At 33.8% G+C, this 15504-nt stretch overlaps 1 pseudogene; it reads left to right on the top strand.

The window, feature by feature from the left end:
* The first annotated feature begins 13197 nt into the window (after positions 1-13197).
* On the top strand, positions 13198-14096 carry LOC133092936 (magnesium transporter NIPA2-like; annotated as a pseudogene).
* The last annotated feature ends 1408 nt before the right edge of the window (positions 14097-15504 follow it).

Genomic DNA, 15504 nt, shown 5'->3' with positions numbered 1-15504 from the left:
CTTCCGAAGGGCATTAATCCTAATCATCAGGGCTCCAACCTTATGACTTAATCACCTGACAAAGTCCCCACTTCCAAATACCATCCTATTTGGAATCAGGTTTCAAGATATGAATTTTGGGGAGACACATTCAATCTGTAGCAATCTCTTCCTGTAAATATAACATTCCATCATTATTAATAGTAATTATTTATATTTTAGGGGTATATTTGAGCTTCAAAACCTCATTGTTAGTGTTAAAGCAGCTGTATATCGATTGCGAGCTTTAACATATATACTCATTTATTTTTTAATACCACATTATGCTTATCATAAAATAAAACAATTATTTTCCCAAAGTGTATGTCGATTATATTCTCATTATAATATATAGGTAGGCACCTCTTATTATTATTATCATTAATAATGTATTGACGCTATCAAGGTTGTGGGAATCAAGGCTATGGAAAATTGAGAAATATTCTATGGAAATCCACCAACGATCATCCTGTTGCATAATTCAGAACTTGATATTCATTTTTGATACCTCTCCAACTTTAACACCCAAGTTTATCTCTCATCATGTCTTGTCAATATTATATCTTATATATCCTTCAGGACATCCATTTTTCTCAGTATTTATTACTACCATTCCAAGTATCACCATCTCTTTGTTTAAATTACACACCACATTCCTAGTTGACTTCCTCTCAATTACTGTTAGCTTCTCCTAGTGTATTATCTATGTTTCATCAAGGGTGAATATTTTTAAAAGCACAAAATGGTTTCCCGTTTTACTAGGATAAATAACTTTAACACAGTCTCCAATTTCAGGTGATCTAATTCTTGTCCACCTCTGCCACATGATTCTATGTTTCTCTACCTTTTGCTCCCTATAATCCAGTAAAGAGCAAAGCTCCTTATAATAGCAAACCCTTTTATCACATTTCCAGAAGGAATTTTAATTTCTTCTGTTATAGGATTATTACCCACTAGGTTTCCTCTGTAAGGAATGCTCTCACTTTTTCATTCTCATAGAAATTAGGAAATATAAAACCAGGTAAGAATTGGTTGAGTCAGATGAAGTAGCTAGACTATGCTGATATTATTAACTAAATGGAACTAGTGGTCTTGAGACTTTCTTAACCTAGAATTATGATAAGAGCAATTTTAAAAGAAATAGAAAAATGACCATTGTATTTAAGTATAGATAATGGATTATTGCATTATAATGTATTATTTACCTAGAAAATTATTGAAAACTATCCTCTGGAAAAATAATTATCTGAAATACAAGTTCAGTTCTATTTTATTCATATGAAAACTCCTGGCATTGTTCTTCAAGGACATATCCAAATTTAGTTCCAGAGATGAGGACATTTGATTTCAGTTGTATATTAGAAAAAGGGGATTGGTTAGATGACCTATAAAGATCCTTGAAGCTCTATACTTTTATGAGTCAGTTTCTTCCTTCTTCATGGAACTCAATCATTTAACTTTTAGTTCCAGTCACAGGAATAAGAAACTTCAAGTCTAAGTTCTTTAGAAAGGGCTCTGTTATGGACCAATTCTTGAAACCTTGCCAAATTGTTAACATCTCTTTTTCTGTTTTCTTTAAATGGCACTTCCCAAAAGTACCCTTAAGACTGCTTGAATATTAATTAGCTAATGTATGAAAAGCACTACAGAAATATTAAATGTCTCTGCTAATGAATTAACTGGAAAGTTTATGTGCTTCAATCTTTTAAAGCACCACTATTCTTTTGTCTTCATATGCAAAACCAGGAAAATACAACTTTAAACAAAAGTTCATTCATTCAAGAAAAATCTAGCTACTGTCAATATGTGCTAAGCAGTGTGCTAGATACTAGGGGTCTTGTTTTAACAAACATTCAGATATACTGTCTTTCTGGCTAATGTTCTCAGTGGAAAATTAAAATTAGGCTTCCATAAAGAAGAACAGTGTGAGAAAAGGATCTGAAGTAGCAATGAATAGGTTCAAATAACAGAAGACTGTGTTAAAATACAAAGAACAGAGAAGAGAAAAAACATGGATTGAGTAGTGGTCTTCACACTTTTCTGAATGCACAACTCATCTTTTAAAAGTATTGAATATTCATTTATAGTACATAAACATTTACTTACTTACACTAAGTCATTGTCTAAATACAAGCACTAGTAGTATATGTTATCAAAATACACCAGACATAAAATGTAAAACAATGAGATTAAGGTGAAGAAAAACATTTTTGAATTTATCAGTGAGACAACAATACTGTTTTTTTCCTCTCTCACTGAAAATATTATTGTAATAATATCAGACTGAAGAACAGTATTCCCAGCTAGGTTTAAAATCATGGGTACATATTTTCAATTCCACCCTCCAAACTTGACTTTTTAAAAGAACAGCTCTATTCTTTTATCTTCTCTTTGGACACTCAGTAACTCTCACAAATAAATCAGAGAATGTTGCATTTTTATGTTCTAAAATATGGGTTTAAAACATACTGAACCTCATTTGGAAAATGGTTGAACAGATTAGAAATCTATGTTGCTTCTTTGTGCACACTGTCATTTGCTAATATCTGTAGGCATCACACATTTAGGGTAAATATGCAGGTTAATATATTTAAATTAATAAAAATTTAAAATGGCATTTAAGGTATTTTATTTGCCTAACTTTTCTTATATCTGATTCAATTTCCATTGCATTTCATAATAAAACTTATATTTACATCGGAGCAGGGGAAATATGAATGCTACATTTTTTTTCAAGTATAATGACATTAATGGTAATTCCTTGAATGTGAGGGAGGGCGTTGACAGAAAACCTTTAAGTGAGTTTTGTACACTATAAAAGTAAGTTTAGTTAAATGGCATAATCTGTAAATCAGGCACAGATAAATTACAAAATAGCAGAACACTCTAAAAGAAAAGAACAAATGTGGGAATAATTGTTAATTTCTGTGCATTTGAAACCCTTATTCTTTCTCCTGAGAACTTGTCTGACATATAGACCAAGTAAAGGAGACAACAGAACTTGTACATTAAATATGTGATATGAAGTTTAATATATTTCGCAATTCTAGAAAAGATATAGAAGTTTAATCTTTTTCTTCCAGCCCTTGATGGATTATCTTTGTTCCCTTTTGATGTTTATATCCCACTAGACAGACCAGTGTTGCAGAGCAAGAAGGAGAGAGATCACGCAGACTTTTCTAATCCAAGTAACAATTGTGGTTTTATTCCATTTGCAATAGAACCCCCAGTGAAAGTTTTAAAATACTAGAATGAATAAGCTGATTTGCATTTTAAGAATAAGAATGCTGACTCCTTTGAAAGATGAATCAAATGAGTTTAAGAATGGAGACAAGAAAATAAGTTTGGTAGCTATTACAAAAACCTACTTAAAACAAGATGAAAACTTGAAGTAGGCTGTTGGCCACAGAGATGGAGAGAGGTAAGCAAAAAAAATCATCAATATAGAAGATAAAAGAGTCAGGAATTGATGATTCATAAGTGGTCCATAATAAATACATAGGGACAAGTAAGATGGATTTGAGAATTTTTGAATATTTGTACTGTTGGTTAAATTAAAATAAACATATGAAGCCAGAATCTGTTTCCTGGAATGAGCTGGAGTGAGGAGAAAAGAATATTAGTTCTGTTTTACACATGTTAATTTGGGGAAGCCAATTAAATATCCTCATGCAATTCTCCAGCATAGATGGATAAATGGATCTGGGGATACAAATATGAATCAACAGGGCTCCTGGATCAAGATGGAAATGCAAATCAAAACCACAATAAGGTATCGCACATCTTAGGATGTGCTTGTCTTATCAAAAAGACAAGACATAACAAACGTTGACCAGGATGTGGAGAAAGGGGAATCCTTGTACACTGCTGGTAGGAATGCAAACTGATACACATATTTTTCATTTTTACCCATTTTCTAAAAAGTGATTGTTTTTGTTTTCTATCATGTATGTGACTGGATCTGAAAAGTGTAAGAGAATTTTACGTTTGCATGTCTAAGGTGAAAGCATGAATGTTAAGGCCTCAAGAGTTTAGAGGTGTGGTGCCTTAAATCTGATTCCAAACCCTTAGAAATTGCAAGGAACATTATAATCTATGTCTGTAAACTGCCTGCCTCATTCTGACCCAGTATTTCCTCACGTATTCCCTGTGATAAAACATGTGTTTAAATTCCTCCTTTTTAATTAGTATTTTATATTTACTATATGCCTTACAGTATGAGCTATACAGGTTCATAGTAAAAATAGAAGAATTTGGAATGTAACAACTAAATATTGAAAAAAATAAATTCATGATTTTTCCCAGGACTCAATCCATTAGTTATTTGAATAACTGTAGAGAAGATGTTTTTTCCTATCATTACATCTCAATAATTGATACATCAAGGTCTTCCTTCTCTGTCTCTGAGGAAGACCTATATCCACTTCTTACCAATATCCAGATCTCCTTTTTCTCCCGGTCCTGTGTGAAAGTCTGTGTATGACTGGTCTGGCCAATATGCATGATGTGTGATGTTCTGGAGCTGAGGCATTGGGGACACTTCCATGATTCTCTGGTCTGTTTCCTCAAGGGGGAGGCATTGTGTTGAGAATACAGAGCCACAGTATTAAGGTCACCAGGTTCACGGAGTCACTGTATGCAGGATAGATGTCCTGGAGAATTATGTGATCTTGCAGAGAGGGCTTTGCATGAGTCAAAAATTGACTGTATTGTTTTGATCCAAGTTGGTTAGCAGATTGATCCAATTCCTAGGGTTGATACCTTTTCGGAACCAATATACTTCTCATCTTAGTGATCTCTCTCTTTAGCTTTTAACACAATTGAATGCATTTTTATTTCTTTAAAACTTTTTTTCTCAGGTTTACTGATGTAAAATTGACAAATAAGAGTGCATATATTTACAGTGTACAATGTGATGTTTTGGTATATGTAAACCTTGTGAAATAATTACCACAATAAAGCTAATTAACATACACACCTCATTACATAGTTATCATTTGTGTCACCTTTTACTTACTTATTGCCTGTCTGGTTATTTTTTTAAAGAACCATGGAGCCTTCAGCAGGTTTCTTTCTGCCAAAGAGTGTTTTCCTTTCTTCTCTAGGAAGACAGGGTAAAGAGCTGATCTCGAATTAGGGACTGAATTGGGTCGTCTCTGGGCTCCAGTCTACATAAGATTCAATCTACCTCCGGTCTGTCTGTTCTTTGGGCATGTTATTGGGACATTTTAATCTTTGGACTGGGAGCCTGTCAGATCTCTTTTTCCTCAGCCCTGAAAACCTGGGAGACTCTGACCTGCAGAAATTTTAAGTTTAGCTCTCCAGATGTTTGCCTCCTCCTGTTTTTAAATCTTGCAGGTATGTTGAGGAAAAAAATAACTGTGTTTTGAGACAGGCTCCATTTCTTTAGTAGATTTGTCCTAAGTGTAACACAGTCACAGGAGATATTACTTAGTTTAGTAGTAAACAAGCCACCTGCCAGCAGATTGAGATTCAGAATTTGTCCATTGGAGAAAACTGGCTCTATTGGGGTATTCTCACATTGTCTGTTTCCTGTATCGACTCTGTAAAGTTCCAGAAGACTTACAGCTTTTCTTACTTCCAGTGGAGCTCCTCAGCATGGGCTAAGTCTGACCCAGAGCCAAGCCCCTCCTTGGTCTCAGCTTATAATCAGCAAATGTCATCAAGAGAATATAGCCAATGATGGGATACTCAGCTACCACGTAAGGAGAGCCCCCCATCTCTGGAGTTCCGATTTGATTCATTGTTGCTTCCACTGCTCTTTAGTGTCTTTAAAATTATAATTTTTGCAATGGAATTAGCTTTGCTAGTTGTTGCAGTGGAACTGTTACAGTTGTTATGATCTTCAGAATACAATATGAATATGAATAAATGAGTTAAATGTATTCTGAAGGTCATAAATATAATAATAGACGTTATATTACTATATCAGCTTCTAATGGATCTCACTGCTTCAGATCTTAACTTGTCCCCACATCAGGGTACATTCTCCCAACAGAAGAAGGCATATGGTTCTTTAAAATACAACGTTGTGGTGCTTCTCCAACCTTTCTAGTGGCTTCTGTGCACATTTAAATAAATCCATAAACCTTCCTATGGCTTAAAACGTTATATTATCTGATTCCAGAATGCTATTCTGGCTTTTTAATTCCAGAAGTTCCAACAGGAGCTACATATCTATTAAAAATAGATTCCCATTTTCAGGCTTTCCTATCATGGCATCTATCACCCAAGATTATGATCCCCCGCCCAATCTCTTCCCATTTTTGTACTTGCCTAGCACACATTGATCATTTCTCTTATCTTTGAAAATGCCAAGTTTATTTTCATCTCAGTTCTTTATCACTTGCTCACACTCTGTCTACAACTATTGCATTGGTAAACTACTCCTTATCATTTAAGTATCAAATCAAATGTCACTTCCACAGAGAAGCCTTCCCCAAGCACCTTACTTCAATTAGCCTCTTCCCATCATGCTCAACTATAATACTATTTTATATTTTACTTCCTTTACAATACTCAACCCTACCTGAAATTATCTTTTTTATCTGTCCATTCTCTATTGCATACTTCCAAATATAAGGAAAGCTACAATAAACTTTCTTGTACCATTTTCTTTTGACATTTGTCAAATTATTTCTAGAGTGTGTATCTGGACCAAATCAAAGTTTATATTGTCTGTTTTTGTCTTTGACTCATTTTGCTATGCTTTGAGAGAAAGATCTTACCAATTTACATTTACACAAACAGTATTTGGAAGTTCAATAAAGTTACTAAATACAAATAAAACACAAAAATATTACACTATTCTTTATTTAAATTCCTTGAGCTTTAGTGTTTTGTGATTGAATATTTTTGTATACTTATATAAGTAGAGAAAAATTAATTTCTCTGGTCTCACATTTTTTATGTCCAAGAAAAATGTTCAACGTAATACAGAGAACATTTTCCATATGTACACAAATCTGTATTTATATACCTCATGATTCAGATTCAAAATGCACTCTACATGGAGCGAATCATTCAAATTTAAACCTACAAAGTGAGATAATAATGGCTAAAATGAAAATACTTTTACTGTTAAAATGCTTCAGAAAATATTTAAATTAATTTAAAAATTAGAAATGAATTATTTCCTTAGCTAGACTGTATGGATATCAAAGAGTTTTATTTCATTTTAATTCCAGATATTTTATTAATTGCCAAGGAACGTTATTCCTTAGTAAGGCCAATAATTGACAAATGCAGTTTTTGCCCAAATGTTGATTTATGGCTGGTATATTCAACGTTTTTTCCTCACCTTTTAGTTTCTTGTTTCACCTCATCATTGTGACTTCTAAATATTCCCTAATTGGGCAGAGTTTTTTTGTGTTCTCTCAATATGAAAAGTAGTCATGAGGCAATAAGAAAGGCTCTGACCATCTCCCTTCCCAACTATCACATCTTCTAAATAGGAATTTGATGCAGCTGCTGTACTTGCATTAATAAAATCAGCTGTTTTCATCATTAAATTCCACCCACTGCTTAATGCCTAGAGCTGCAAAATGAGAATTTCAGCATGAGAATTAGCTGAAAGAGGCTCAAATTAGAGAAGAAAATGCAGCCTTTGAAAACATATATTACCACCCATAATCTTGCATAGTGGGAAAAATCACAATTAGCCCCTGGCCACGTATGGAATACACCAAATTCCTTCACAGTGGAGGGAATTTAAATCAAAGGAAATTATGGGAGGAAAGTTAAGTCTGTGTTGTATTGTTGGGTTAAGTAAACACTGATGGAATGAAGTCATGAGTATCATAAATGTGATAAGCTTATTCAAGATCTGAATTTGAGAATGGAGTCTAAGTTCTGAGAAATTGTATGTCTGATTATGTACTACACTAGATAATTTCTAAGTAAGAAACATTTAAACTAAATTAAACATTAAATGCCAGTGATATAATCATATATATATATATATGAGTCATATATATATATATATATATATATATATATATATATATATATATATATATATATATATATAGATGAATCTTTAAGCCTATTTAACTTCAGAATGTGAAGATTACAGAACGAAGAATAGACTAGGAGGGATATAAGCAGTAAGCAGGTAGCCATAGAAATTATATTGTATGGGTATCTTTGGTTTTAAAGCCCCTTTTTACTATACAGTAAATATAAGAACTGTATCTTCCCCTTCATGCCATTCACTTAAGATGTGCATATCGACTTCATTTGTCCACAGTGTAAGATATTAAGAGTAGAATGATCCTTGAAACCAAAGTCAAGTTATACAGAACTGCCAAGGATTGATCTCAGTCACTCCCTCACTTTGTAATATAGATCCATCCGCATTAGATTAAGAGCCACTTCCATCTGGGTCTCAGAGCCTTGGTTTGGGGAATACTTAGGTAAGATTCTTTTGCTACATACTTGACTAGATCTCTGCTTTGTTCTCATTTACAGATTACTGAGATTCCTTTGTCCACTGAAATTACTATCTTTCAGAATTCATAGGTCCATTCACAACCCAATCAAAAAATGGGCAGAAGATCTAAATAAACATTTATCCAAAGAAGACATATGGATGGCCAAAAGGCACATGAAAAGATGCTCAACATCACTAATTATTAGAGAAATGCAAATCAAAACTACAATGAGGTATTACTTCACACTGGTCAGAATGGCCATCATCAAAAAGTCTACAAATAAATGCTGAGAGGGTGTGGAGAAAAAGGAACCTTCCTATACAGTTGGGGGGAATGTAAATTGGTACAGCCACTATGGAGAACAGTGTGAAGGTTCCTTAACAAACTAAAACTAGAGTTACCACATGATTCTACAATCCCACTCCTGGGCATATATCTGGAGAAAACTGTAATTTGAAAAGATACATGCACACCAATGTTCATTGCAGCACTATTTACAACAGTCAAGACATGAAAGCAACCTAAATCTTCATCAACAGATGAATGATAAAGAAGACGTGGTATATTTATACAATGGAATATTACTCAGCCATAAAAAAAGAAATGAAATAATGCCATTTACAGCAACATGGATGGACCTAGAGATTATCATACTAAGTGAAGTAAGCCAGACAGGGAAAGACAGATATCACACGATATCACTTACATGTGGAATCTAACAATAACAACAAAAAAAGATACAAATGAACTTATATATAAAACAGAAATAGACCCACAGACGTAGAAAACAAACTTATGGTTACCAAAGGGGGAAGTGGAGGAGGGATAAATTAGGAGTTTGGGATCAACATAAACATACTACTATATATAAAATAGATAATCAACAAAGACCTACTGTATAGCACAAGGAACTATACTGAATATTTTGTAATAACCTATAAGGGGAAAGAATCTGAAAAAAAAATATATGTATAACTGAATCACTTTGCTTTTTATCGGAAACTAACACAACATTGCAAATAAACTATATTCAGTTAAAAAATTATTTAAAAAAAAGAAAAAAAAAGAAGCATCCTTTATAACATTACTAAAATCTCAATGTATTGGATAAATGGCTCGCAGCTTCACTTCATTAAGAATTTGAACCATTCTTCAGAATTTGGAAATATATCTAATAAATATATACTAAATCACAGATTATTTTTCAGAGCTCTAAAGATTGCTAAAATGTTAAATCTCTAATATCCAACTATAAATTAAATTAGGTGATATGTAGCCTCATTAAAATGGACCATATATACATATATATAAAATCTGTTTGATTTTATTAGGATCCTAATTTTTAATGATGCTATTGATTTTTAATAAATGAATTTTTATCTGAATACTATTCAATTCAAATGGTATGCTAATACATATAGGCTTCATAGCGTATTAAGACACATATCCTGATTCATCAACCAAAATTTTATTTAGGATCTAAAATCAATGACAGGCTTAATGCTTTTTAAAATAGATAGCACTGTTTTAATTAAAAATGTCGGCAATGTAATTACTCCTTAAGCAAAAGGCCACAGAGAGGAAAATTGGATGATACTTAAATTGAGCATATGAGAAAATTAATTTGCATTAAAAAATAGTAATTAGACATTTCCATGGCATTATGAGCGATCATACTTTCAAGTTTTTCACTCCTGTGCAAAGTAGAAATTGTTGAATTTATTTCAAAGGAAAACTGAAAATCTCCAGAAGTATAGAATATAGCACTAATTGCCATATCCAAAAATGCATGCTTTCTTAAAATATTTCTAGGGTATTTCAGATTGTACTTGACCCTTTAGGTCTTTTGTTTCTTCATTCCTGAAATAAATTATTCAGACTAAAGTTTTAAGTCCCCTTCAAGATCTAAAATGCTGAGATTTCTGTATAATTTTTGTGGTTTCTTAGATAATTGCCAAAATATGTACTGCTCTTTTATCTGAGCAGACTGGCCATTTAAAGTTTACTCAGCAGGAAGAAACAGTTATTTTCCCCCTAAATTCTATTACACTCTGTAGACAGATTCTTTATTCTCAGTATCCTTCTTTCGTAATTTATAAAAAGAGAAACTCAACAAAGGTAATTTACTCACTTATTTATCCATAGGTAAAATATCCATTTACATTCCTGACAGAAAATCCTCAAAGGTGGAGTATTGGATTCATTTGATTGAAAGATACATTTGTTTGTCAAGCATAATTGTTGCATTATAATTTTATAAATACAGGTAGTCTTACCACTTAGATACATTCTGCAATGGGCCATTTGACTAACTAGGAATGATTTCCATTTGTCTTTGAACGCTTACTTCGTTTCTCTTTTCCTTTGACAGTCACTGCTATAAGTGATAGATGGATGATGCAGATGGTTATCTAGTACATTAAAAACACTACATCATTTCACTGATCATAGCCACCATCACCTTTTCTTCCCCTTCATCTGGTCCTGATTTCATACTACAAGGAAGAGAGTAACAATGTCCATTTTCCATTTATTTACTTATCATGTCTTTCTCTTTCTCTCTGAAACCTTATTTTGTTCCATTGCTTCTAGAGAAAAAGGTAAACTAAATGTTCATGTGCCTTTTGTGCTATATTTTACTAAAGCTTTATAAAGAATTACATTGTAAAATATTAAAATAATGAAATAAAGCTTTTCTCCATAAATATGAAATATCCTACACATTTAATGAGATCTGACTGAAGCCATGATATTCTGACTCTGGGAGAGCAAAGTTTAAATGCCACTAATAATTTAGGTATTGTTTTCTTGTTTTCATACTTCAACACATTTCCTGGTTGTAGCACCTCTAAATTTTCTACTCTTTCAAATCAATCTAACCTCATTAAAAGCCTTCTTTTTTCTTTTAAAAAACTTTTCATTTTTCTAAGTATTTATGAGACAAGATTATTTTAAAATTTACTTTTTCTTACAATGAATGTTCTCAGACAGTATTATTGAACTATAATGTTTCCTCTTGGAAGCAAATGAATCAAAATTCAGTGGGACACAGTGATGACTGATGATGTCTTGTTAATATAAGAATGTTCCTATATTTTATTCCTTTCCATGGCAGCACTGTTTGTGGATTTTCTGAGCGGCATTCATCCTCATAATGAGTGATTAAATCTATCTTGAAAGAAATGCAAGTGTAATTTTTTTTCCTCAAATTATTCAATGTTGCTATTACTTGAAGTACTTTTAAATTTCAATTCTTTAGGTATTCACTTTTAAGGATCTAACTTAATTTCTTTGATTTTTCCCCCCCTGGAAGAGAAAGATCTGAGTGTTGAAAGGTATGTTTATTCTTGTTCCTTTGTTTTGGATCATGTTGAATGTGAATGTCTGAAGAATCTCGTGGTGGGGCCAATAAGTATATGGCTGACAGAGAAATGTATGTCTGGAACTGACAAAAGTGGTTTGAAATAAATTTTAGATTTGACAATTATAAGAATACATGCAATACATGAAATCAGGCAATTAGGAGTGGATGTGTAGTGTGTTCATAGAGAAGTTGAGGAGGTACAGTTTGGTAATGGGATTCTGGGAAGAGCCAATAATAAGAGGACAGTCAAAGAAAGGAGATTAAACGAAGACACTTGAGAAAGAATGTTCAGAAAAACTGGAGTGAAAACCTTGATGTCATAAATGAAAAGAAAGAAGAGAGAGAACCACAATATAAAAGACATGCCAATGATATAGAACGCTTCAGAGAGATTAAACAAGAATTAACAGGTGTCCATTTGATTAAGCAATCAGTGGGTTTATGGGGGTCACATTTATGAGTCATTCAGTGGAATGGTAAAAATGGATGCTTAAATGCAGTACGTGAAAAAAGCTGATGAAGTGATGATTATAAATCATGGTTTGGATAGCCTCCATTGGATAGACTGGAAAACTGAACATAGGCAAGGAAACAGCAGAGTAATTATTGAAGGAAGGAAGGTTATACTACTGAGTTTTTTTTTTTTTTTTTTTTTTTTTCAGCCTCATGGCATCTATATTTTATCTGTTCAGGAGGAAGCAAAATCCCTGACAGACAAAAGGTGGGTGGGAAGAGGAGTTGCTTGTTTGGGTAAAGAAGCATGTAAGGTGAGTAGGTGAAAGTTTTGACGTAGTTACCTTGAGTAAAATTATGAGTTAAAATCAATACAGGAAATCGATATTTAGCAAGAATGAAGGATAAATGAAGCTATGTATCAGATTCATGTGTAGATGCTGATCTGACAAATTTGTCTGTGTCAAAATCTTCTTGCATACTAAATTTTACAGCTCTTTAAATAAAGTGTAATGGTCAGCTGTGCCCAGAGCCTCCTCAGTGGTGGTACCTGGGTCCTGGTGGCAACTGTAGCCCAAGACCATACTGATGAGGTACCATTTTAGCATTCACTCGGGGAGAAGGCAGTACATATGGCTGGCTATAGTCTCAACATTTGCACTTGGCATTGGATGACCAGTATGAGGATGGTAGAGCCTATGGCTCTTTGACTACAGAAGACCTGATATTTATTCCAACTCAGAGTATCCATGTATGTCTTAAAGAATGGTTGCAGAAAGCTAGACTGATATCAATAGGAGCTGGGCAGTGAGATGTGAAGCACAAGAGGGATTCACCATCCCATCACTGGCTTAAACATTGAGGCAGACACATGACGTGGCATGTAGGTGGCCTCTAGATATTGTAGAGATGGTCAACTTAGCTACTTATATTTACAACAGCCATATTAGTGATTATTTTAGAAGTTCCTCAGATCACAGTAAGTGCTATTTTTCTTCATACTTTCTAAACAAAAGACTAAATCTTCATGGGAAAATTGAGTACTCCTTAAGCTGCCTTGGATCTTCAGTTACTTCATTCATGCCTCAAAAAAAGAGAGAATAGAGACTTTAATACAATGTCTCACAAATTAATTGATTTGGGTTTGGTAGTTTTTGAAGCATTTATCGCCATTGTGTTCTTGACATTAACCTTTGCGGTAGGATCTTGCTCTAGACAGAGCAACATCTGTAAAACAATATGCTCTTTAATTGGAGCATTTTCAGTATCCTATTTTAAAGGCCTGGGCATTATTATTAAATAACTTTTTTGTGGGAAAGTCTGTACTGGACATCCCCTGGATTGGATTCTTCTGCTAAGCTTTATAGTCTGTGTAATGCACACAGATTAATTAATTATCTAAATAGGGCCCTGGATATATTCAACACTTCTATAGTGATTCTATTATATTAGGTATTCTTTACAACATTAATTTTAACTAGTTCAGCTCTTATTTTTGAGGAGTGACAAGATATGCCTGTTGGTAGTACTTTGAGTGTCTACAACTTTGTGGGAAAAATGTTTAATACTTTTGTGCCTTTAAAGATGTCAGTTTTCATCTACCACGTCAGGCTATGTCTCTTCAAAGAGATGAAAAAGTAATGAATAACAATCTCTTTAATATATATGCAATTCTTAATAATAATGAAGAAAACTTAACTGGTGTCATTGAACAGCAAACTGGAGAAAATCCCTAGAGAAATGGAAATCTGATAGTTTTACGAGGAAAAATATTTAAAAGGCTAATTTGTAATTCTGCTAGTAAATGAATTTGAAAATCAAATGTGTCTGAAAAAGGATTTTCCTGTGTTAAGCAGAATTTTAAGATGTCCCCCATGACATTTACCTCTAGGTGTTAGTCCCATGATTATGTTATATTACATGGAAAAAGAGATGTTGCAGATGTAGGTAAGATTACAGAGGAGTTGACCATAAAAAAGAGAAATTTTTCAGATGGCGCTAATCTAATCACATAGCCCTTTAAAAGAAGAGCGTTTTCTCACTATTGACAGATGAGGTCAGAGGGATTCAAAGCACATGAAAGACTGACCAGGCCATTGCTGGTTTGAAAATGGAGGGAGCATATGAAAAGGAATGCAGGCGACATCTAGAAACAGAAAGCAGTTCCTGGCTGACAGCCAGAAAGGGAACAGGGACTTCAGTCCTACAATGACAAGAAACTGAATTCAGCCAACAACCTGAATAAGTCTGGAATAAAATTCTTCCCCCGAGCCTCCAGGTAAGAACTTAGCATCTTGACTTAACATCTTGACTTTGGCCCTATGAGAAACTAAGCAGAGACCCAGTTGACCCTGCCTGTACTTCTCATCTACAAAAATTGTGAGTTAATAAAAGGAGGCTGTTTCAAGCCACTAAGTTTATGGTAATTTGTTAGCAATAGAAAACTAAACAGTCCTCAAATAACATTCTCTAAAGAAAATCATCTTCAGGTTTCCCAATTTAAAACAAGAGCAATTACCTCTCTTATAACTACGGCACAGTAGGTCACAAACATGACCTCAGTGCATGGTTGGTTTCTATTTCTATTAGCATTCTATTACTCTAGAGATATTTTATATGTTGACTCCTTCACCAAGAATTAAGTGAACTAATGGCAATTTTAAGAATAAACAAATACTTTATCTCCTCACTGGTGAAATAAAACTTGTAAAAGTTTGAAATATACTATTAGGCTAAAGCCTCTTCACTGATGAACTTGCATTTTATTTGGTATTGAAACTTTGGGGGGAAAAAAGGCTATCCACTGCTGTTTGTGATAGACTATATTATTTGCCCCAAATTACTCCTGTTCTATCCAACTTCAATCACGGCTTCCTTGTGAGTTCATTATTCTTTCACATACCTCACTGACTAAACGTGAGACTTACTCTGGCAGATGGAAAGAAGACAGAAGTAAAAGTGGGTCAGGTTGTGAAATAAAGCTGTAAGAGACATGGCCAGTTTCACTTAGTCCTTTTGGAGCTTTTGCTACTGCCATGAAAAAGTAGGCCCCAGGTTAATGTGGCAATTTCAGCCTGGATTCCACTTTCAGCCACGGTCCCACAATGAAGATAACATGGAGGTGACTTGGACTCAATTCAAAGTCTGGAGCCCAGCCCAGCACAGATGTATCCAGCCGACCCCAGATAAGATGGGCTTAATCTGAACCAACATGCA

This window comes from Eubalaena glacialis, chromosome 6 (genome assembly GCF_028564815.1).
Source record: "Eubalaena glacialis isolate mEubGla1 chromosome 6, mEubGla1.1.hap2.+ XY, whole genome shotgun sequence".
Taxonomy (NCBI): domain Eukaryota; kingdom Metazoa; phylum Chordata; class Mammalia; order Artiodactyla; family Balaenidae; genus Eubalaena; species Eubalaena glacialis.
This window is presented reverse-complemented; position numbering and strand designations above follow the sequence as displayed.